The 24,589-nt window shown below is 38.0% G+C and overlaps 1 long non-coding RNA gene across 1 annotated transcript; it reads right to left on the bottom strand.

Moving 5' to 3' along the window:
* LOC110396989 lies at window positions 343-23,913 on the bottom strand. Its single transcript, XR_002437445.1, has 3 exons — window positions 23,860-23,913; window positions 21,308-21,394; window positions 343-944 (listed from the first exon to the last, which is right to left on the bottom strand). It is a non-coding gene; the product is annotated as an uncharacterized LOC110396989 (long non-coding RNA).

The following is a 24,589-nucleotide window of genomic DNA, read 5'->3' as shown; positions in this document are numbered from 1 at the left end:
TGCAATTTGACATTTAGGTAACAGATTTGAGCTGTGCCAGATTCTGGCTCCTCCGGCACAGCATTTGGAACATTTTCCCCAAGGAAGTATTAGGCACAGAGCAATAGTTCAGTGATTTCTGAAGACCAAAGGAGGAGAAGAAAACACCTGCAAAGGCAGATGTTCAGACATGTACTATCTTCCCACCATTTCTCATGACTTGTCACGTACCTTCAGTGAAATAGCAGTATTCTTTCACAAGGACTGTTTCTAAGTTGTAACAATACTGTCCTTTGGACTTTGACATTGTAATCTATTGCTGTGACAGTAAGACAAATATCATAAATTAAGACTCCACAAGGTCTTCATGCTTCTAGACAGAGGCTCTGAAGGAAAGGGGCCAAGAATTATAAATGAGATATAACAAAATATGATTTTTCTTTCAAACTATCAGCAAAATAGGGTTTGATGCTGTTCCAGCTAAAATCTGTGGGAGTTTTGTCACTGATATGAATGGGAGGAGAATCAAGCACACTCTGTCACGGAGATTAGCATACAAAACCAAGACGTGTGCAGCAAGAAAACCCTACAATCCCTCGTGAAAAAAAAAACCTTTCCTGGCTTTTGGATGCATTTGCAGTTGTTGCTACTTTCCTAGATGAAAAAGAGAAGAGCTAAATGTCAAAAACATGATATTGTTCAGTAATCTCCAAAGGATATCGTTCTGCTTTCAATAAAACAGATTTGGCTATTTTCCTCACTTGGAGAAGTCAGATGGTCCCAGAAAGCCTTTGCTTGCAATTACAGTCTCTGCTAAGATGACAAAGAAGCGGAGTGCCAAGTCAGATCAGCTCTTTCAAAGGGTTTGAGACTAGATCCGCTGGCTCTTGCTCACAGAAATGCTGTTCAGTCACAGAGATAAATTTGAGGAAGGACTTTTTCTTGCTTAAGATTGAAGGATTAGGCTGTAAAAGAAAGGAAGGTGATCCCAAGAGTCAGCAATTATTTCCCAGTGTTTTTCTGCTAATAAGCAACTACTATTATTGCTAAAAAATTATTTTTAATGAACTCTTCACACTGAACAGCATAGCCAACTTCAAGACAGTTAGAGTCAGGGGATGTTAGAGCTCTTAAAACAGTTATCCTTTACAGCGAGGGATTACTAGTATGGAAAGAGAGGAGCTCTTTATATAAAACTTTTCAGACATTGTCCCCCCCCAAAAAACAGCCTGTATCCTTATTTGCTTATTTGCTTCATTTGCTTTCTTTTGGTAATATATGTGCGCTGTATAATTACTGCTGTAACATCATTATTGTATGCATGCATTTAAGAGATGTCAACTACATATTTTAAAGCCATTTTTCATTTTGTAGCCCATCGTTCCTGTCATATATGGTAGCTCTTCTTTGGTCTGCAGGGGGACTTTTAGAAAAGGTAGGAAAAAATAGGAAAAGTACTCAGTGTTTATTCAGTGTTTGCTTCCTAGATTTATTTATTCATATTAGCACAGAGTTTTCCTGAAGTTATCCCATTACATAAACATTTGACATTTGATAAGAACTAGCAGCCCAAAAATGTGCTTACTTTACAGGCATATAGTTGCCAAGTTACAAGGGTTTGAGCTCAGTCGCTATAGTTTCTATCTCCCTCATCCAGTAAAGCACCAAGCTCCTCTCCAGTTTTCAGATCCTGTGCTTTTTATTTAAGGAAGTGATGGGAAAGCACAGCAGGGGATCAGGAGATGACGGAAAACGAGGAGTAAAAACGTCCTTATTACTCAAGTCCTATTCAGGATGTCTGCCTCTCTTTTTCCCAACTGTGACCAAATGTGCGACCAAGTGTCCTACCACATGAAATCCCCACTGTATAAAGTTGGCCCAGTGGGAAATGAGTTTCTCAGATCCCCTTCACATAAAGGTTCTTTTCACTTCCTAAGACGATCTACCCTCATAATTCTCCATTACAAAACCAGTACTGCACCTCTAAGCAGTTTGCAGGGTGGAAAAAAAGTGGCTAAGGATTTATTGAGTCCACTACTTAGTTTTACAAACAACACTCTGGTGCTCCTAGTTCCTCCATTTCCAGGAATGACATATTTAGGCCTTCCTGGTGCTCCTTGATTCCTCTGTCCTGGCAAACCCTCTTGAGAAAAGACCAAACCAGACAGTAAGCAAACACTGGCTATGGAACAGGTAGCATGGAGAAAACACCCAGCTGTGAATTAATTGAAAAACCCATCAACAGCACAACCTGCCACCTGCCCTGCAAGCTCTGTGAGTACAGTGAGATAATGAGAAGCAACTTGTTGAACTTCAGTCCAGATGAGTTTGTGAGGAATGGACAAAGATTTCAGAATTTGGCCATTTTGGACATGAAAGCTACATAAATAATTTGGTAAATAACACTCTGCAGGAAATAACATAGTGCACCTTGCAAGTTAATTCAATAATCCTATTAATTATTAAAAGTAAGCTCTTAATTATTAATTATTATTGTTCTACATATGAAACCCCAGATAATGAATATATTTTATTTAGAATTCTCTACCTCAGCAATATCCCTAAAAATCTTATGAGAATAAAATAGTAGTTTTATTTTTGTGTATGTTCAGTAGTATTGACATTGGAATAGGTATGTATACTGCATGATCAACTGAGATTTTTAAAGCTAGATTTGCATTTTTTTATTGTAATTTCTTCTCATCATATTCAGTATAATATTTAATGTTTATCCCCCGAGTTTCTCTGATACCAGAATTTTATCACTTTTACTGTCTTTTCAAGATAGTAATTGGAAGTGAAAGGTAAGCTTTTTCCGTGGGTTTGGATTCAGCATAAATATGAGGGGGAAAAGAGAGAGAGAAGATAAATAAAGCAAAGAAAAGAATGAGTCATTTTACTAAGGATAAATACTCTCCTACTAGAAATCTTGCATGGGTGAACTGAAAATCAGATCCACTGCAGTGAGTCCATTGTGCATTGGAGAAAGGAAAAAAAACAACAACAAAACAAAGCAAAGCACTTTTGGCTGTTGTTTTACAGCATTACACAAAATGGTGCAGTATTAGACATGTAGCACAATGAAAGGAAAAACAAGGGGAAGAACATCACAAATTTTGAAAAATCTTGATTAGTAATTGGCACATAGCTGGTGGTGCTTCCTTTCACAGAGCCGCATTCATGAGCTTGCTACTGACTCCTCCTGACTTTGGCACTGTCACAGAGGTCCTTTCATTTCCATAAAGGATCACTGAAGCCAACAGAATGAGTGTTGGGATGAAGAATTTAAACCAGATCAAACTGGAGCAGCTATCATATATGGTTTGGTCCTACAGTAGTTAAGAGCATTGCAGGACTTTTCAAGTCATTTAAAACATTAAGGGGTAAAAAAAGATGACACTATTAAGGTTAGGAGTTGTTTTGCTGATAACAAGTAAGAGAATGAAGCACCAAAAATGCTTGCCAAAAACTGATGAAGGCAATTCCAGACAACTTTTATGCTTCCGAGTTTCATTTGCATAGGCAACAAGAGTAGAAGAAGGAAAGCACAAGTCATATTTCTTGTTTTGAAAGTGGCAGACAGTTCGGAAGAGCACTTTTAACAGCAGTTAACTAAACGATACATTTTCTTTCTTTTGCTAGTTTTATTTTCCCACTCTGGATTTCTTCTTCCTTGCAAGTCTCCTAGAAGAGGCTTCAGGCCTTGAGAAAGACCACTGTTTCTGGGCAGAAGAGCACAAGTGCAGTATATCTCTACTGCTGCCAGACATGTTAACCTTACCCTCTTCATCCCATTTTACTCAAGGACAGACACACCTCAAGATGAGTGCACACCACATGCCAGCTGGGGAGGCTTGGCTATGCTTTTATCTCTGACAGAATCCTGAAGGAGCTGCCTGCATTTTTCCTTCTGTGTTGGCTGCAATTTTAAAGAACTCTGAATCTCAATTTAAAAATAGAACAGAACAAAACAAAACAACAACAACAACAAAAGACCTATATCTTTCATATGCAAAAGGCTTGGGGAGAAAGAAAAAAAGAAAAAAAAAAAGAACAAATCTGGTTTACCTGGAGTACTCCAGTATCCCTATTTAATAGCAGCAGAATGCTGTAGAGTTTTTCAGATTATCTAAAATTACCATCAACACAAGCATAGAAAAAGATAAAAATAATTAATTAATTAATAGAATCCAGATACAAACTATTCGGTTGCTCATGAAGAAAAAACTGCCCTTTAAATACCGTTACCCTGAATGAGCAAGCTCTAAGTGATTTCTCACATCTCTCAGCTATCAATCTGTCAAGGAGATGTCTCCACTGTATCCTTGAGATAGTTGTTCTTATGTAAGACCTTCTTGCAGCTTGCCTTTAGGGAAGATTGTGGTAATATGTGAGCCTTTTTAATTTACATATACAAGGTTCTCTGAGGTTCCAACTGAGATTCAAATTTCTCCAGCATGCATACCATCATGCAGGAGTCCTATGAGTATAAATAAGTTGGATTGTTGAGCTCAACTTTTTTCAAAAGGATAATCTCCTGCTCTTAGGTGTTTTGACTTAGTAATGCAACTGGACATGGTGGGATAGAGGAAATGCCAACCCACAGTGCAAATGAAATCTCATAACCATGATTCTCAGGCTGATGCGTTCCTACACTAACTAACATATAGGACAATGTAGGACATAAAAAATAGAGTAGGGTTGTTTGCTTCTTCTTATATCTAATCAGATTAATAGTAAAGGAGAATAATCACAAAAGAATAAGTTATTTCCAACATCTAGAATCTATGGATATTTCAAGGAAAATAATAACACTCCTGTCACTTGTGTGATGTATCTGTTTCCATGACACTTCCACCCTAGACAAATTACTCGGTCATTTTTGGTATTAAACATTGCAAGTGTTCTCTTTACTAAGTAACTGCTTGCCATCAAGTCAAGTCTACCTCCCATTCCAGCAGATTGGATGTAAACCTTCTCTGGAAGACAGAAAGCAAACTCAGCTAAGTATCTGACTTCCAAATGACCAGACCCAAAGGCCAAAAAGGAGCAACAGAGCAAGGCAGACAGACATATAGAAAGGAAAGGAAAGAACTAAATTAGATATTTGTTCAGATCAGAAAGGTGCAAATCTGAGGGGACTGTTATTTCAACCACAAGCTCTAGTATCTATAGTATTCTCCAACCTTAGATTTTCAAGGCTCAGCTGCAAGCTCTGAGTAGCTACGGTTCTTGTTGATCCTACTGCAGGCAGGAGATTGAACTAGAGACTTTTTAAGATATTTTGCAATCTGAAAGTCCCATGTAACTAGCGACAATACTAGAGGGAATGGCCTTAAGTTGTGCCAAGGGAGATTCAGATTGCATGTTAGGACGTTTTCTCCTCCAAAAGAGTGGTGAGGCACTGGAATGGGCTGCCTAGGTGGAGTCACCGTCCCTAGAGGTGTTCAAGAAACATTCAGATGTTGTACTGAGGGACATGGTTTAGTGGGAAATATTGGTGATAGGTGAACAGTTGGATTGGATGATCTTGGAGTTATTTTCCAAACTTAATGATTCTCTTATTCTATAAATTATCCTATGAACCTATGAATAAGGCAAGAAGACTAGCGGAGAGTTAATCTGGGGTTTACAAAGAGCAACTAGTAATCAAATAAAGAAGGTCTGAAGTTTAATCTTCCTCCTATCTACCCAGTTACATTGCTCCAATCGTCACACCTCCTTGCCCTAGCTCTCAACAACATTTATCTCGGTACATACTCTCATGCTTGGGACTAGCCAATTTAAAACTCAGTCCTAGCTTGTCCCCTCTTGATGAGTTGCACCTCAGCCTTCCCTGACTCCTGGATGTTGCTTTGCTGATGCTGGAGTAGGAAAGGTATTCTTAGTAGAGGTCAGATCAGAAGGCACAGAAACATGATAAGAGTAGAAACTGCATGCTGCTTCCCCACATAGACTTTCTCATGCCTCTCAGACATTTTCAAAGTGACTTTTGCTTTGGCAAAAATATATTCACCATCTGTTACATTCATAATTATGGAATTAGTTGGCCTTATAGTTACTACGGGTACAAAAGAAGCGGTACAAAGAAAAGTGCAAAATATTTTCACCAAACAATATTTCATTCTTCAAAATAGTCTATAGACTAAAGGAAAAATGTATGGCCTGAATTTTTCAACATGATCTACTGTTTGAAAAGCTAAGACTGAGCCTTTCACAAGAAATCTGTTTTTCCAAGGGTCAAGTCTTTTCAGCATGGTCATCAAATGAGAGTAAACAGAGAGAAACAGATGCTTTAATAACAACATTTCAGAATTTGAAGATGGATCTAATTCATACAGGAGCTTGGAGTCTGAAAAGAGAGTCACTGACCCCTTTTTTTTTTTTTTTTTTTTTTTTTTAAGTGTAGCCTTTGTCCTCTCCTAAAAGATTTTCAGGCATACTGCAGCATAGCTTTGTGTCAAGGCAGTAGGTCAAGCAGCTAGCAGGGAAAGTGTGTTAGGAGTCCTGAGGTTTGTTTCTAGTCTTCTCACATTTAATAAGAACATGGAAAGAATTTGGCCCTAGTTTCAATGCATCCAGTAGTAGTTTAATTCTACTTTTCTTCTTAAGGATGGACAAACTTTCAGCTAGACCTAAGAGGCAAGGGGTAGGAGGAAGGCATGGAGTGTCTTTCAGTAATCGTCTCAGAGGATCATTAACCCAGAAAATCTTCAAATGGGAAAATGGGCTGGTGTTTGTTCCTGAGAACATAGATGAAAGTTAAAGGATACTATCTGTCTTCACAAAACATTTATGAGGGGAAACTAAAATCAACACTGGAAATGAATTGTCTGGGAACCGAAGAATAATGAGAAGAGTTGTAGATTTGAGGAAACTTTCTAAGGCTTCAATTTTTTTTCTTATTTTTATTTTTTAACATCAGAATTTCTCCCTGCTTATGGTCTTTCAAGGAAAAAGATCCTCTGAAGAAGCTAAACAAGGAACTGGGTATATGTGAAGCCGTGAGAACAAGGTGGTGCTTCTGTACTTGGAAAAGAGATGATCACTCCAAAGTCCTCTTTTTCAGCCTCATTATTTACACTTTCTTTGACAAACTGATTCTCATGAATGAATTGGCTTTTTCTGTTCCATGGAAACAATGAACAGTGCAAAAGTTCTACACCTTGAAATAACTCTTCTTATCATTCAGTAACTCCAATGTGAATGAAGTAGTCTGTCTGATCATCAAATACTGTCGCCTTCAATGCTGTTTCTCTTTGTCAGAGACATTTCCTTACCCCATGAAAGCCTTTTTAAAACCCTACCAAGAAAACCTGATAAATATTTTATGGGTTTTCGCTAATAAAAAAAAATATTCTGCATCTATTTTTACATTTTATTTTTTTTTTTTTAAGGATTTATGATCAGTCATGCTCAGGTAGCTGTGAACTCAAAGACTGTGATCAATGGTAGAACATCTGATATATGTCCTGGTTTTGATGATAGGTCTTTAAACAGGCTCAGCAATGCATTTAGTTGTTTAAATATTCATGTCTTCTTCCCCACAAGCAAGCTTTAATATGTTTAATTTGGAAGGTTAAACAAACTCATAAACTTTCTCCCCAGCCTCAAGCACAACACCATTACTATGTCTTTCTAAGGTACTGTTAGCAGTTCCATGATGTCATTCTGCAAGATGTATTACCCAGAGGTAAGTTAATTAATTGTTGGAAGAAAAATTTACGATATGCTGTGAAGCTTCACATGAACTGTTGTTTGGAGAAGCAAAATAAAATGGATTAAAAAAAAAGAGAAGAGAAAATAAGTACACGTTAAGCCTTGGGGATTATGTTTACATTTATGAGATCCTCTGTAATTTACTGCTCCAGCTTGTTTTCTGAAAATTGCCTTGGGTTTGTTTTAGCTGAAATTTTATATAATGTCTAAAACATTAATTTGTTTAAAATGCCCCTTACCCTGTGACTTTTGAAGTACAAAAGTGTGCCCCATAGCAAAACTCAAGCCTCAGGAGTAGCTCAAAGCCACCCCAATACAGCTATAATACCCATATGTGTACAATTCCCTACCCATGGCCATTCACTAAAAGCCACTTCAAATCTTCACCATAACCAGTTACCCACTTTTCTCTGCATGTCTAAAGATGTAGCCAGGATAGCCACATGTCCTTGAAAAAAGGAGGAAGCTGGCTGTGGGCAGGTTCAGCCCTTGGTTGTCCATACTGGAGCAGCTGCACAGCTCCCCAGATGCTGCTTCAGGGGCAGAAATTTCTGGACAAATTCCATTAATTGTTATTTTCTTTTTGTCCCCTCTGGTGTCAGTAATGGTGTGTTAACACGACTACTTATAAGACAACAGAGTAGATCAGTAGCTGACCTAAAACTAAGATCCACTCCCTGTTTATACAGTACCTCTTCTTGTTTTCCACCACTTAAGTATTCACTGAGAATTACTAACTCTTGTTGAATGTTGGCTCCAGAGGACCACATGAGTAGGATACTGGGGAATAATTCTGCTATTCCTCTGCTATTCATATCTTCAGAGAACCTGCTGGCTCAATTCTGTGCAAACTCACTCACTGAAAAAGGCAACATTTTTCAGTGATTTTTTTTTAGTATCAGTACTCTCTCCAGTATGAGTTGAACTGGAATGTTTTTAAAAGTGATGGGCTTAGAAAAAAATCAAAAAAGTAAAACGAGGGAAAAGACTTCATTATAAAAACAAAGTTCTCTGCTTAGGTTGACCACAATACACTAATTTAGAGATTTACTGCAGAGCATCCTACGTTTCTGTAAACATTTCAAAGAAACAAGAATTGTTTGCATCTTGGAAATTATTTGAAATATTTAATGTAGTGGTTCTTACTAAAGAAAACAGAACGTATAAGTCAGGTTTGATTTATTGGCAATGAAAAAAATAAATTTAGTTTTATGATGCCAGATATTACTTTATTTCCCCTTCCTCACTAAACGTTCTCTCCCAAAATGTTCCCATTGTTGACATTAAGTTACAGTTTTAGGGAAACTTGGTTTTGAACAGGTCTCTTAAATTCAAAAGAAAACTGGATTTAGAATTTAGAAAAAATATATAAACACAAAAGAATATATATTCAAGGAAGTTGAATATATATTCAAGCCAGTTTCAAAAAGCAACATGTGAGCACAGAAAAAATAAAATGGAATGTGCTTACTCAGGAAAAGGATGCAAGCAATAGAAGTCAGAGAATTCTCTTCTGAGACAGCTACCTGAAACAGACTGCAAAGTTGGAAAGCACTACTGATATTCCCAAAAGATTTATTTCCATGAGTAATTTTTATAATCTGTGAGCTATTTTTGATGGAGCAAAATCATAGGGAGAACAATTTTGAAAGCTGTGCCTTGGGAACTCTATACACAAATCTGGTAGTTTGCTAACAGGATTTGTGAAGAGAAGTCCTCGTGCACTGTGTAACTGACCTAGCGCTGAGGGGATTAAAACATGCGGAATGTTTCTTTTTCAAGCCTTTCTACTTGTAGTCCCATTCTTCACCCTCTGTATTCAAGATGACTCCACCTTCACAGCTAGAGGGGGCTGTCTTGTAGCAAGGTATTTGGCAGCTGCTGCCGGTAAATGGAAGTGGTTTCTCACTCTGACACAATCTGATAGAGCAGTTACATAGATTGTTAAATCCAGAGCAACTTTAGGAAGCCAGAGTGTTATTCTGGAGCTTCATAAACACAATGAGGAAAATCAGAAGGATCCCTGATTGGCATTTAACAGTTTGAAAAGGCCAGTCTAGAACAGCGTAAGGAAGACTTGGACTTGTTACTGCAGCTTCAAAGGAAGGACAGAAGGATTACGAGAGGACTTGGAGCACCTCTCCTATGAAGTAAAGGCTGAGAAAGTTGGGATTATTAGACAATGGAAGGCTCTGGGGAGACTTCACAGCAGCCTTCCAGGACTGAAAAGAGACGCAGAGGAAAAATGGGAAGACTCTTTATCATGGAATATAGTGATAGGACAAGGGGGGATGGTTTCAAACTAAAGGGGAAGATACTTCAGTTAGATATCAGGAGGAAATTCTTTATGCAGAAGGTTGTGAGGCACAGGCTGCCCAGAAAAGCTGTGGATGCCCCATCCCTGGAGGCACTGAAGGCCAGGCTGGATGGGGCCCTGGGCAGCCTGATCTGGTGGAAGTTGTACCCTATCCATGGCAGAGGAGCTGGAACATTAAACTAGCATAAGAAAAGAAGCTAACCTGAACCTCATCTTGGCAGTGCTTCACCTTATGTTACTTGGAAAAGCAAACTTGTCCTCCTTGCATTTGGTAACAGTGACAGCAAGAGGGAGAAAGGAATATGTAGGGATCTTTCTGTCAAAAGCTCTGGCACTGTGTGCATACCACTGTGTAGCACCAGACTCCACTGCTAAGATGTGCCTGCTCACTGCTGCCTTGTGAAGAAAATGCCACTCACTGGTGAATGGTTTAGTAATTCCTCAGTGATCTACCTGGGTTTTAAAGAAAACATAAGACTCCCATTGTTAGGCCTGAGTGCTCTACCACATTTGAAAAATGCATTTTGTAAATCAAGAGTTGAAGCAGAAGGTAAAATTTACCTATCTGCCAAAAGCCAGTGCAAAGCCAATGTACCATTTATTTCCTCAAAAAAGTTTAAGTGAAAAAACCTACGGTTTCATGCTGGCCTTTCCCAAAAGGATGAGCTTCAAGATCATTCAGATGGAAAATAATCACCTTAGAAATGAATACTCTAATAGAGGAAAAGGAGAAGTTTCTTGCCACTATGAAATAAATAACGCCCCACCCCAGACAGCATTACAGTGATAAGTGCCTGCAGAGAGTTAGAAAGAGAGGAAGTGCATTTCTGCAGTATCACAGCCAGAAATTGAACATGTTAGATTGAAAGAGATGCTGCATTCCAAGCAGAAACAGCCCTGCACATTCAGAAAAATGAAACAACCTAACCACATTGAACTCCTTTGAAATGTAATTTAATGCTTCTTCAGCAATTCCAGGGGAAATAAAAGATTTATTTTAAGTTCTCTTTCTAAATGCCATCTAGCTGTAACCATGATAGCTGCTCCTAGGAAAAAAAAAAAAGAAAAAAAAGAAAACAGGAAGAAATAATATTGGAATGCTTGTGAGTGGTCTTTATTCTTCTGCACTGTCCCTCCTTAGGACAACTTTGCCCTTGCTCTTGACCTCACGTACTCATTTCCATGAATGAAAAAATGTCTCTACTCCAATCTAGTAGCATCTTATAACTGATATAAAGAGCACAATAACGCTATTTGATAGGGCAAATTCTCAGCTACAAAACAAGATATTCTAACATATTCACCACCATTAAGCTATGCATTTGTGCCAGTGGTGAACATAAGCTTGCATGCTCTGCTCGTAAAAAATATGCACTAATGGAGGTGACCCACTGTTTCAGAGATGCTATGACAATACTGCTGCTAGGAAAATGCTGATCATGCAGTCCATCTTTCATTTGCCAGAATAGAGGAAAGTCAGAAGGTTCCAAATCCAGACTGTACGGTGGGTGTGGTAGGATAGTTCAGACAAGATTAGCAATGAACTCCATGATCTTCAAATTGGTATGAGGCCGGGCGTTACTGAGTTGCAATAGAAAGGTTGTCTTCTTCTCTGGCTTGTCTTTCACATCACTGTCACTACTGCTGAAATACACTTCCCACCATCTCACTGTGCTCACATTCAATGTTTGATCTCCATAAACATTTAACAAGCATCAATAAGTGTCAATAGGTGCAGTTTTTTTCCCACTTGGAGGGATTCAATAGCACCCCTTTGCTTCATCCGCAATTCCATGTCAGACCTCATTTTGTCAGAGTGCCCCTCTGCTGTCATCTGTCACATAGCAACAAAGTGCAAGATAACGCTGGTGAGAATGTTCAATCTCTACTGCCATACCACCAACCTCCACCTCTGACATGAGCCAACATAATAAAATAGGAGGCATTACTTTTGGAGCAGTGTGTGTGCACATGAATAAGTATAAATATGTGTGCATACACAGTTTTGGAGACTTTTTGTGTTAGACCTACAGCTCAGAATGAGCTGCCCATTTTTACAGCAGGTTCTTTATCTGCATAGCATCATCTATTTAATTAGTCATATTCTGATGGGTGGTGGCTGGTTTCAGCCTGCTTTTACTGACTATATTTTCAAATAATTATCTTGGGCACATCTCTGAAGTTCTTATAAAAAAAGCCTATAAATAATAGATCTTTCACTGGATTCAAAACAGCAACACATTATTCAACAGGGTCGTACTTGTTTCTCTAAAACTCAGGAGAAAACTGCTAAGAAACATTTCAGAAAGCTGTGAAGGTACAGACAAAGCAGTGCTCTGGACTCTGACATAAGACTGAGTACAAGGACCCATTTGCTCTTCCACAGCCTACTCCAGCAAATATGAGTATTTCTAAGCCCCCCTGGGGGTCTGTCCACTCCTCGGGTTACCTGAAACTTAAAGCCCCTTGCTACACAGCATTTAGCTGGAGGAAATAGAAGAGGAGAGAAAGCAGCTAGTTCAAAGGAAATCAGAATCAAAGCCAAGCTGTAGCTGTGATGCTGCATAAATGTTTGGTAGCAACTGACAACTTGAGTTGTGAGGGATGAGAAGCTTTGAAGTCATTCCTAGACTGCGTGCAAACAATTACATAGAGGGACCTAAGCGTATTGAAGAGTGAACACTAGTCAAGTCAGCAGTTTCCAAGATTCACTCATCATTTTGAAAACTATTGTGGATCTGCAACAAGAATGAATGTGTCCAGGATAAAATTAAATGTATATAAGCATATATGTCAGGTGACCATTTTATCACAAGCTTGCAACATCTTATTTGTAGTTTATGCAGTTGTCTGCATTCTCTTTTTTTTCCCTATAATACTTAGGCAAACAAGACAAAGATTAAATCTAGAATATATGTGAATTACTGTAATATTCATTTCAGCATAGAACCTGACAGCTTTGCAGCTATAAGCTGCACTGACCAATTACGCCCCATGTCTGAAAAGGTCATACAGACCCGTAACAATATCACAATCATTATAAAGCAATTCATGAGCCTTGTAAGACTTAATAGCTCAAATAAAATTGTAACCCACTGTATTTGAAATTTATCTAAACTTCTAACTTCTTTATCTTTGACATAAGTGCTGTAAATATCATTAATATAAGCTTTATTTTTTAGATTTCTGGTATTGTTTGATGCCATTGTGATTAGAGATAACACAAGAATTGGAATTACCCTTCTCACATTGTTTTTTTTTTTTTTTTTCCATGAACATTTTTTTTCCCTTTCTGTCAGGTACCAGGAACCTGAAGAGAGGAAACAGTAATAAGTGATTTTTTTTTCCAGTCTTCAGAATAAGGTGCATATGTGATTTAAGTTAGTCCCTATGATTCTGGATCTATTTCTTCAGTACATCACTGTTTACATCTCTAACAAACTGAAGCCCAGTTTTCAGTTTCCTTTGTGCACTTACAAATATACGCATTAATATCTGCTGTACATCTGTCACTTGTCTGCATAAATATTGCATCAATGACCAGTCAGCTTTTCTGCACATGCACAGTGAATACAGGGCTATAGATACATGTATATGAAAATCCTGCTTTAAAAACTATACAACTAATAACTTTTATTTAAAAGCAGTGGCAATGCCAAGCATTTGCCATGGGTGGTTGACTACGTCAGGGCCTTTCAATCCGTAATTTACTGCTAATTTATTAGGGAGGCAAAGTTTCTCTTCCCATGCCCTGACTCAGCAAGCTACGCAGTACTTTCGGAAATAGGATAGGCAACAGTCCATGGGCCTGCAAAAGTATAATATACTGCAAAAAGTATATTAAGAGGAAACAAGTCACCTTGAAAAAGTTTGCAGAAGAACTCAGTCTTATAGCACAGACAACCTGCTAATAATTTTTCATAAACACATAATACTCAAAGTATGGTCTCACAGCCAGTGCTGCACTTGAAATGAAAGTGACCACAAGGTGGTTTAAGGACAACCACCATTCTGCAAGCATGAAATGGTAGAGCAGTGTTACTGCACACATAGCTGAGGAGACACAATCCCTTCCCTTGACCACCTAGAAACTCTGTCTCCTGATCCCGAAATCAGTCTTAAAGAACCTCCCTTCTGAAGTCTTTTCTTTCTCCAAGACCTTAAATCTGTTTATTTTATCCCAGCCTCTTCTGTAAAACACCACTTCCCTTACAGAAGTACTGCACAGTTTTGTGGATCACATCTTCAGATATTTAAATGTGCATTCTGTTTTTACAGACAGGTGGCCTTACTAGTTCAAAACTGAATTCCTATCAGTTTTGAGATTCAGAAACTTAAGTTTTGTTTTCTCTCCCCAGTCACAGGGGTAAATCTGGCAACTGAAGATGCAGACTTCAGAGAACAATGGTTCTCTTCAAGCACCATGAAAAAGTTACTGGAAATACATGAAATCTTAAATATAGTCTTATTTCATTCCAGTTTGGAGAACGTGTGCACACAGTTGCAGATACCTAAATATTCCTGAGCACTGGAGGAAAACAGACTCTGAACACGCCTCAAAACCACGTGAATTTCAGGCAGTGGGGCGCGTAAAGAAAGTTGTTTCTCTGTGAAATGAAAGCCTTGCTCACACAGTGGGACTAATGTCTTTCTTCAGATACAGCATATTGAAAGATCTCACATTTTTGCCTGTGACATCATGGCCTGTCATCATGTGTTTAAGCTATGCAGGGAACCTGCTGTATTTCTCCTGTTCCAATTCTTCTCTCGCTTTGGGACTGAAACCATTCCAGGCAGTTAGACCATCTGTGAAGTCTAACACATTTGTAAAGGAGAGACATCTCTAAGCAGAGGTTAGACTTTCAGCATAGATATTGCCAGCAAGTTTCTGGAGCAACAGTGTATGTTTATTATATTTCAACAAGCACAGGTTCAGCTGCAAACCCAAAGGAGCATGAAATAAAACAATGAGGTCTAAAGGAAGATCCCTTCCTAAAAAAGGGTGAAGCTGGACTTTGATAGTATCTCTCATCCCGTTGGAACATTATCAGATTGCAGCTTGGATGAAACAGAACTGCTTTCTTCACTCATATTTTGTTCTCACTCAAGTGACTAATTTCAAGAGAATTCTCATCAGATGTATCTATTAATATGCTGTGTATTTAAATAATTGTCTGTATTCAAGGGCTTTTGATTCTCTCTGACAAGTGCATCCTGGCATGGACTTCTGTAAGAGCTACTATCTGCTCATATAAAAAAATACACATTCATTTCCTCAGCAATAAAAGCTCACATGAAATTAACTAAATGAGACGCTGACCTCACAGGAAGGTAATAGAGGTCATTGTTAATTACAGCATGCTAATTCAGTCCTAAGCCATTTAGAAAATAGGCCTTTAATATTAGGGTGAATTGTAATTTAATCATAAAAATAAAATAATAAACATTGGCAAATGAAAAAATAGTAAATATTTACTTTTTTTGGTGGGGGGGTGGGAATCCATAGAATAACTACTTCTGCTTCTATTTATTGCACAGAGAACTGGGAAGGTTAGGAGACTTTCTTGTGGAAACATTGGTTACTGTTTTATTTGGGTACATTTGGTATGCAGAATGCAAAGAGTAAGGATACAGATCTAAAATACTACAAGCTGACATGAATGAAACTGTTTCCTAGAAGAGTAAATATTGCATTAATATATATATATTTCTGCCTTCATTTAAAAAACATTTTTGGTGGGATCCACTAAGCACAAGTCCCTTTCCCAAAGTCATGGCTTGAATGTGCAGAGAATTTCTACTGAATGCTTTTCTTGTAGCGAGCATTCTTTATGGAGATTATACTCAAACAATTGCTCAAAATGGCAAATTTATATTTATACCCAAAGCTAAGGATGCCAGTAACTAATTATGTTTGATTTTGATGGAGAGGTACTCGATAGAATGTATTGAGAGAACTTCTGAGAATGCCAAACAGAACTATTCAAAGCTTGTGCTGATGTTGCAACACAAAATGATGTGATAGCAGAAAGCATCCAAGCCAAGTCTGTAGATGGAATACTGTGAGCACTACTCCAGGAAAACAGCAGGAAACTGAAATCACATCATATTCACAAGACTTGTTTTCTATATATAAAAAAAAACATATCCAACATCTCCCATCTGCACATCTGAATTCTAGGCACAAAAGGTTCAAAGCACTTTACATAGAAGATTGTATGTGTTCACCTACGATTGTCATAGGGCTTTTTCCATTCAATAATAATTCCAGCAACAGCTTGAAGAAGGATTTCATCTGCAGCTGTCTTTAAGGCTGTTTATTTTCACAAAAATAACTGCATTCTTTTGTCTTTGATTTTGCCTGCCATTCTGTTTATCTGTCATGTTCCCTTTACTCTTGTCTTCTATCTCATGCTCTCCTTGCTGTGTCTTCCCAAATAATTCCCTCAGCATGTTGCTCCTTTTCTTCTCCTTTTGCCTTAAGGCATTATGCTGTATAGTCTTTACTCCTTATTCTTTTTCCCTTTCAGATAGCTGCAAGCAGACCAACTGATCCTGTTTTACCACCTCCTCAGGCATAATTCTAGTTATGTCTGTTTTCCAAAATGTCATGTATGGTCTTCTTCAGATCTTAGAAATAGCTGGAAGTACCAATTAAGACCATTTGACCCTACAGATCACTAAAACACTAGAGACAGTAATATAGCACCTTGAGTGTAGAGATTAAAAAAAGCAAAAAACTTATCACTTTTCATTTTCTATATTTTATACCAGTGTAGACCATAACTTAGGCCAAAAGAAAGTGTTTTGGTTACACGTTCTCCTCTTTCTAAGAATCCATATCCCATCTCCTCATCCTAAGTTAGTCACCAGCACTGTTTCTGCTGCAGCTTCTTGCTTCTCTTTTCTACGATATTTAAGCCCAGGAAAAATAAAAGCATTTTACATGCAGAAAGAGATGGCAGTACACTTGGAGCAGCCAGACAGTCCTTGCGTACCAAGACAGGGGAAACAGACAACGTTACTGAACTGTTATTGCTCAGGACTTCGGGAAGTTGTGTCAGCCTCAGGAACAAGAGTGCCATTTGTGCAGTAGTTTAATACTTTTTGAGATGTTTACAAGAGAAATAAGTTTTGTCTGGTCTCATGCAGTAATGGCAGCCATTCACTTTTGTATAAGCCTAATTTAGTTAAGTATCTTGCAAATTACTTGATTACAATACAGTTGCCAATACTCCCCAGCACACTGAATTATGCTTATAAGAATACACTCTGGGTTTTCTAGTACTTTTCAAAATAGAAATTCAGTCTTCCCATCTTTTTTTTTTTAATCAATAAAGCCATTCTAGTCCTTGCAAATTGTATACTGTAAACTCTAAAACATTTAAATTAATTTTAAGACTTCTCTATGAACTAGAATTCACTTTTAAGTATTGAAAAGAAAAAAAACAGGTGCAGATGACATTGGTCATCCCTAGCATGGTGATAAGTCAACCACTATAAAAAGTAAAGTATTTTGATGTAAGAGTATATTGATTTCCCACAGTACTTATTAATGTATATTGATATCTGATAATGAAACTCATGCAGATAGCAGGCATTAACTTTCTAGATATATTCAGGAAGATTCCTCTAAAGAGAGAAATAAAGATAACTGAATGCTAAGAAGGAAAAATTTCATATTTCTTTTTGATGTTCTTTGAATTCCTTTAATGAATATTTTACTAACGTTTTCAATAATACAAGAAATGCAAAACTAATCATGGTCAAGTTGTTACCAAGTGTCAAAATGTAAAAAGAAGGAACCAAACAAACTAATCCTCCAGATATAATCAGGAGGAAGCAGCAAAGAATTGAATTAACTCTCAACTCTGTCAGTCCTATTTCTCCGTAGGACTCTTTAATATGATTCTTCTTGCTAGGAAAAAAAAATAAAAATCAGAATTCCAAAACTTTGCAGTGCTAAACTTTGGATGAGTATTCTCTCTGCAGTAAAGACATCAGTCAAATGAATGATTGTCACATATTGCACATTTTCCCCAGAAACAATGCATTATAGAAAACCTATAGTTTTCATTATTCTGTTACACATTTTTTTAATATTACTCACATAAATTAACTCTATATAAAATGCCATAATTACTTACTTCACTTTTAAAAGTGAGGAGTGATATGAAATGAAAAACTGGACCAGACCTCACAAAAGTAGAAAAGAGTCTTCCATTCCCTATAATATCTTATTTCTCTGCTCTAAGTGTCCCCAAATAAAACCAAAACCAGAAAGATGTACATGCAGTAAACACCTTTTTGAAGGGGCAGGTGGTGGGGTTGGTTGGTCCTGCTAACTATTTAGTGCTATTTAGGAAGTTTGAATAGTTTTACCCAACGCCATTATCTAATTAACATAAATATAACTCTATTGAAACAGTAAACTTTTCTTAGAGAAATATTCCTTATTATTAACATTAATATAGTAAATGAATCTATTTCCTATGGCATTACATAACACAGTTTATATCTCTACAGTTCCCTTAAAGACCTATGCTCAAGATATTTCTCATGCTGATAAAAATGACTGATTTGTGGCATAGCTGATGTATGAGTGGTATTCAGCAAAGTTAAACAAATGTACTCTTTTGCTTTTTGCTGTTACATCTGCACAGAAAGATATACAAATACGCCAAATGTGAGCTAATCAGAAACCTCTTTGTGCTCTATTTCCGAGAAGAATAAGTGTTGCATTGATATATGTTTTTATATCCTACCCTTCTATTTAACTGCTACCTTGATTTGAGAATATTTTTCTTCTTTCAGGAAGAAGTGATCAGTAGCAACTATCAGTACTTGTGAAATGAGTCCATTTCTTTATATGTGACTGTTTCCCCTAGGAACGACAAGGAAGATTATCAGCAGATCTTTTGGCAATTAATATCCAACAACTTGTAATATTCTGTTACAAAACACAGCCTGGTATTCCCTAGTGAAGAAGTAAGCCTCTCTCTTCACACATGCAAAGTCTTCTCATTCTCTCATAATCTTCCCATTTTAATCTGTTCTTTTATTTTTACCTGAGTAGTGGACCATGTCATCAAAATATTTTTAAATGCACACCTTTTACAATATTACCTGTTGAATTTGTTGGTTTTCTTCCCCAGGTTAAAGTAACTCCTCATGTTTTACAAGAAATAAACCAGATGCAATTCACAAAGCAAAATAATGCACAAGTTTAAGAACAAGCTTGCCTGGAAACAGGAAAGATATGTACAAGGTAAGCTTATTGTATGCACTAACGACGCGCATACAGAATTGGGTATACACGATCACACCAATTAATCTGAGCATCACAGACCAGAAGTTCACACACATTTTTTGAAAGGAAGGTCTGTACTGATTAGTATCTCTCACATTCTTTGTGAGAGGCTCACAGCTGCAGAGCCTGGTTCAAGTATAAAAGAGAAACTCTAATATCAAATCCTCATTTGTGGTATCTCCTGTTTGTTATTATCCTATATTTTTGCTGCTTATAAAAAGACTACCTTAAAAATCTCAGGACAAAGGGAAGTTTTTAAGTGTTCATCTCCAATTATTTTGTTCATTTTCTCACAGCCCAGCATGATACGGGAAACCTTATCAGTTGAAGTAGAAGATAACAGCAAAAAAAAAAAAAAAGAAAAACTAGCTCATCTCTTCTCTTCTGCAAAATATACCCGATATTTTATGTGGGATCAATGTCTTATACTAGTAAAAAAAAAAAAGAATTAATGGACAACAGATATTTTACCCTTGACACTCACAGAACAGAAAATTCATAGACAAATTACATACAGAAGAGAAAGGTGGCTCAGAGATCAAAGCAAGCAAATTCATGCCTCCATTCTGTTTAATTAAACATGACTAAACTATATTAATAAACTTATCCAATGAGCATAAGTGTTGAAATATGCATGATGTATATATGTTGCCAGTGGGAGCTTGGGCATATGGAATTTGAGAAATATAAATCACCAAGAACTCACATAGGACCAACTCATTCAACATATCTTACCGGAATACTGCTGCTGTGCTGCCACAGCATGTCTGCTCTCATACTTTATATTAAGCAGGATACAGAATGTAAATATATGAAATTCACTGGTGCATGGCCATGAGAAATTGGCGTAGAGTGGGAGCCATTTGAATGACTAGGAAGAAAATAAGGCTTCTGCTGTAAGTCCCAGAAAACTTCTGATATTCTTTTCCATGAACAAACCTCCAGACATTTACTGACAGTAACAAATCAGATATTTTGGTAATATACTGTTTTTCTCATTTCAGAGAGAGGTGCTAAAGCACAGGTAGCTCTAAGCACCCCTCCTTCACAAGTCTTTGGTATTTGCATTTTTAAGCTGTGTACTCCATCCTATGCTGTCTGACAAAATAAGCTGTTAACTCCTAATTCCACAGAGTTGTAGCTATCCTTTACTCATTCTATTTTCAGATGTAATGAGTGAGAAGCATGTTCCAGTAGTATCTGGAAACAAGAAAAACCAACTGGCTGCTGAACCAATGTTAAGTAATCTAAGATCTCTTACCATCTCTACCATCAACAATTTATGTGGGAGACTGATAACGGAATAGGAAGATGGGGGATGTCGGAATTCAAACATTCTTGAGGCTACAGAAGGAGTAACAACATCCAGCATATTTTCACTGATGCTGAAGCCAGCAGAATTAATCTCTTTTGTGATGTATATACAATCAAGCAGGAAGGATCCTAAATAGTAGCTTTGGTGCACATCAAGTGAGAGACAGCATGAAGGAGTTGGCCACTGAGAAGGAGCAGAGTCAGGAGTTGCCAAAAAGAATTAGAGAAGAAGTTGTTCTAATGGGTGGACACTGTCTGCCAACTCCAGAATACAATGAAAGTTACCCACAGACCACATTACATGTAGAATGGGATATGAACTTCCGTTACCATATTTATGTTTGAGGGGGTCAATTTATCAGTTTATATGTGGGAAGTGTCTCACCAACTGCTTTGAAATCCTCATATGAGAGTGTTAGACATGTGCCAGGTCCTGACTCGCAGGGCAACCTGTTGAATAAATCAGCATCTATACCCTGGTTAGCCTTTGGCCTTACAGATGAAAAGCAAAAAACCCACACTAGGTAATCAGTTAAGTGTTTTGACATTTGAGTACCCAGAAATCATAATTCAATATTTGAAATAACTTGCTCTACACATGGCTAGTTGGTGGATCAAAATAATATCAGTGGAGTTGTTCCTGCCCTCTCTTCACTTCTTTCACCCACCTTATTGCTAGCAGAACTCGATTGTTCTTCCTTGTCTTAAGTAAGGAGACAACAAGATTTGCATCTTCCTTTGAACTTCTACAACACCTAGCAGAAGAGATCTTGCATTAGATGTCACCTTTGTTTAACTTGCCTAGCCCCTAAGAGGTTCTCTCTTCTTCCTATAGCACTGTTGTGTTCAGTGCAGTTCAAGATCAGCCACAGCTTTCAATCCTCCCCTCTAAGAAGATTGAAGACCACTGGCAAGGCCACTTAAAACAGCAAACCCAGCCTGTTCTTTGTTGCAGATGAAAGCAAATCAGTCTTTGTTTCAAAGCTTTGTTTCAGAAGACCAAAGAACAGCAGTTTTATACAAATCTTTATCTCTCCATCTGGTTTCAGGGAAAAAAAAAAGAAAAACAAAACTACGTAAAAATTGTCCAGAACAAAGCCCACCTCACTATCTATTCTCAGCTGTTCACCTTCCTTTTCTTTATGACTTTCATTTGGGCCCATTTTCAGCTAAGTTAAATCTTCCTCCTCTTGTCTTTTTGTTTGTTTTGTTCTTGATGATGCTGCTATGTAAATGATAACCAAGATCAAACTTCAAAAGTTTCTGAACTTCCTCTAATTCACCAGCCTTCTTTGGATGCCATGACATGGCAGCTGTTGTCTCTGTAGCCAGGACTGCTGGCTCTGGGCATCCGGGCTCTCTCCCCTCCTTTCTCACCAGGGCTCTACGTCAGTCCACCTTCGCAGCATTTGGGTTGGTGCTGCCTGGTGGTGTCAGAATCCCTTCTGAGCCCTTTTGCTTCATTTGCAAAACATAGACCACATATGGCACAAGAAAAGAATCAGAGAAACATCGCATGTTTATAACCAAAGCCCCATGTCATTTGAAGTATTTCAGTAAATTTTTTTTTTTTTAACTCTTTTAGTGCACACTAATACATTTAAAATACAGTTCTGACTGTAGCTGAAACAATGAAGCCTGCTTTCCCACATCTCCCTATATGAGCTCTTTGGATTCTCTGATACCTTCCAACAAGGAAGGCACAACAGGGCCCCTTCTCTCTCTCTCTCCCTTTCTTTCTGTTTTTGTAACACTTATGAGCCATCTTTGAGAGAGCCACCAGACAAGTCTGATTACCAGTGGATTTGTAAGTTTTTGTGTAAAGGCATATTAAGTAGATAGATAGCATAGTGGTAGAAGTTTTGTCTCCCTAGAAGAGTGTTTATGAAATACCAAAGGTTCCCCCCCCCCCCCCCATGTCCCACCCAAGTAATCCCACCTAAGTCTAGCATGCCATTCAGTACTAGAAGCAAAGCACAAAGAGAAAATATCAAAGGAGGAACAGAAGAACAGGAGAAGGCAAAGTCTTGCTAAGAAAGAATGTTAATGAAAACACTGAGGATGAATCATAAATTGCACCACTTATTGTCAGTAGATGAAGCCAGGAAATTAAGTGCTCAGTGGAGCAAAGCAGGACCTCTGTGATCTGAGTGGATAATCTAAAATATATCAGTGCAAAGTAGAGAGGGAGAAGAGACTAACCCAAGGAGACAGACATTGTTCATTTCAACTGTCAAGATGAGTAAGTGAAAATAAAGAAGCTTTCAGCTTCACAAGGAGCTCTTTCAAGCTCCTGACTAAAGAAATAAGTGCTTCGTTACCTGGAAAGCTGGCCTTTTCAGGGTCCTGCCTGTTGTTTGCTTGCATAAGCAGACTGAGCGACAAATTTAAAAGCCTTCTGCAATCTCCTATGTTCATCTTTTCTAAGCATTGTCGATCAATTCTTGCCAGAGAAGTAACGAAACATAAAGGTTGGACCCTTATACTGCTCCTCAATTAAATATTCATTCTCTGCTAATCTGTTAATACTGTGCAGCTGTAAACAATGACTTCATATGCAAGGCAGAAGAGATAAGGTCTGAAATATGTGCCTATTCCTACAGCCTTTGACATCCTGAATTCTCATACAGGATGATTAATCTTTGCCAGGAAGGCCAGAAGCAGCACGCAGCAATTGATGATAAATTGCAGAGGTTTCTGATAACTGAGCTCCCAGGATCATAGTTGAAACCTATTCGATGGCTATTCATACATCCTTTGCCCTTGCTGTAACCTCTTCTGTCTGCACATGCGGTGTTCAAGAATTGCTGGCTTTTCAGCTGGCAATATTCACCACTCAGCTCTCTCCTCAACAGGACATTAATGATAAAGTATCAACAGGTCAAGAAAAACTACACACACAATCTTTCCCCTGTCCACAATTCACTATGGTCAGTGCCTTCCTCTGAAGTAAACTCCCCCACAGAAATAGGCTAGAGCATGTGGAAAACTAGAAGATAACACATTCCACATCAAAAGGATACAGAAAGAATGAAAACTCTGTGCTCAAAGTCTTTTCTACACTGAAATCATCTTAATCAGAGATATTTTGCTTCTTCACCATCCTAGCCTGCTGATTGCCCTAGGAAGCAAGAAAACTGTTTCTAATGAGTTCTTTGCAAGACCAGGCAAAGAATCATCAGGAATACCAATAAGCACACATACAAAAAAGCTGACTCACCCAGATGGTGATAAGAGCTTCTGACTATGGAACACTCCTCCTCAGGAAGCAGCCTTCAACCAGGAGACAATCTCTCTTCAGAGGCTAGACCTTAAATGAGCCCAGAGTGGGGTGGAGTCTGGGTCCATTCCTTCCCATCATATGGGAAGCACAGGTGAATTACTTGCACCTGTGCTTTCTGGGCCAGCCACCCCTTTCACCAGGTGCTCAATCAGTTCAGTCCATGACATAACTGTTCCCCTACACCTGCCTAATTGAGAAAAAATAATAATCCTTTTTTCAGTCTAGCTTAGACAGAAAAAAGTTGCATTTTTTTTCAACGATATGATGCTATGTCAAAACTTGGTTAGGAAAAGCCTGCTTCCATCTATCAGTGTACCAGACAAACTTGTAGAACTGCAGTGTAGCTGCCCACCTTCTAGAATGAGAATTAAACAACGTATTCTTTCTTTGGAAAATGTCTGTGATGGATCTGAACCCTTGTTGTTTACACGAGAGCACTGCTGCTTTCAAACCATCAGCAGAGTTTCAGAGTAAGAAAACACTGCAAGTTCAGATTATCTTCTCTAATTGAGCAGAATGCTTGATAGCAGTCAAAATAGTCTCTGTAGGTTGTGTTTGATGGGTGTCCAGTACAAGTTCCCTAAAATGTTGTCAGGGTTTTAGGAAAAAAAAATGCAAAGATGGCTAGACATTTTGATAGATAGGGCTTTAAGCAGAAAGGGATTTT

The sequence above is a fragment of the Numida meleagris genome, chromosome 3 (genome assembly GCF_002078875.1).
Source record: "Numida meleagris isolate 19003 breed g44 Domestic line chromosome 3, NumMel1.0, whole genome shotgun sequence".
Lineage (NCBI taxonomy): Eukaryota > Metazoa > Chordata > Aves > Galliformes > Numididae > Numida > Numida meleagris.
The sequence above is the reverse complement of the archived record's forward strand: the minus strand, read 5'-3'. Positions and strand labels throughout refer to the sequence as shown.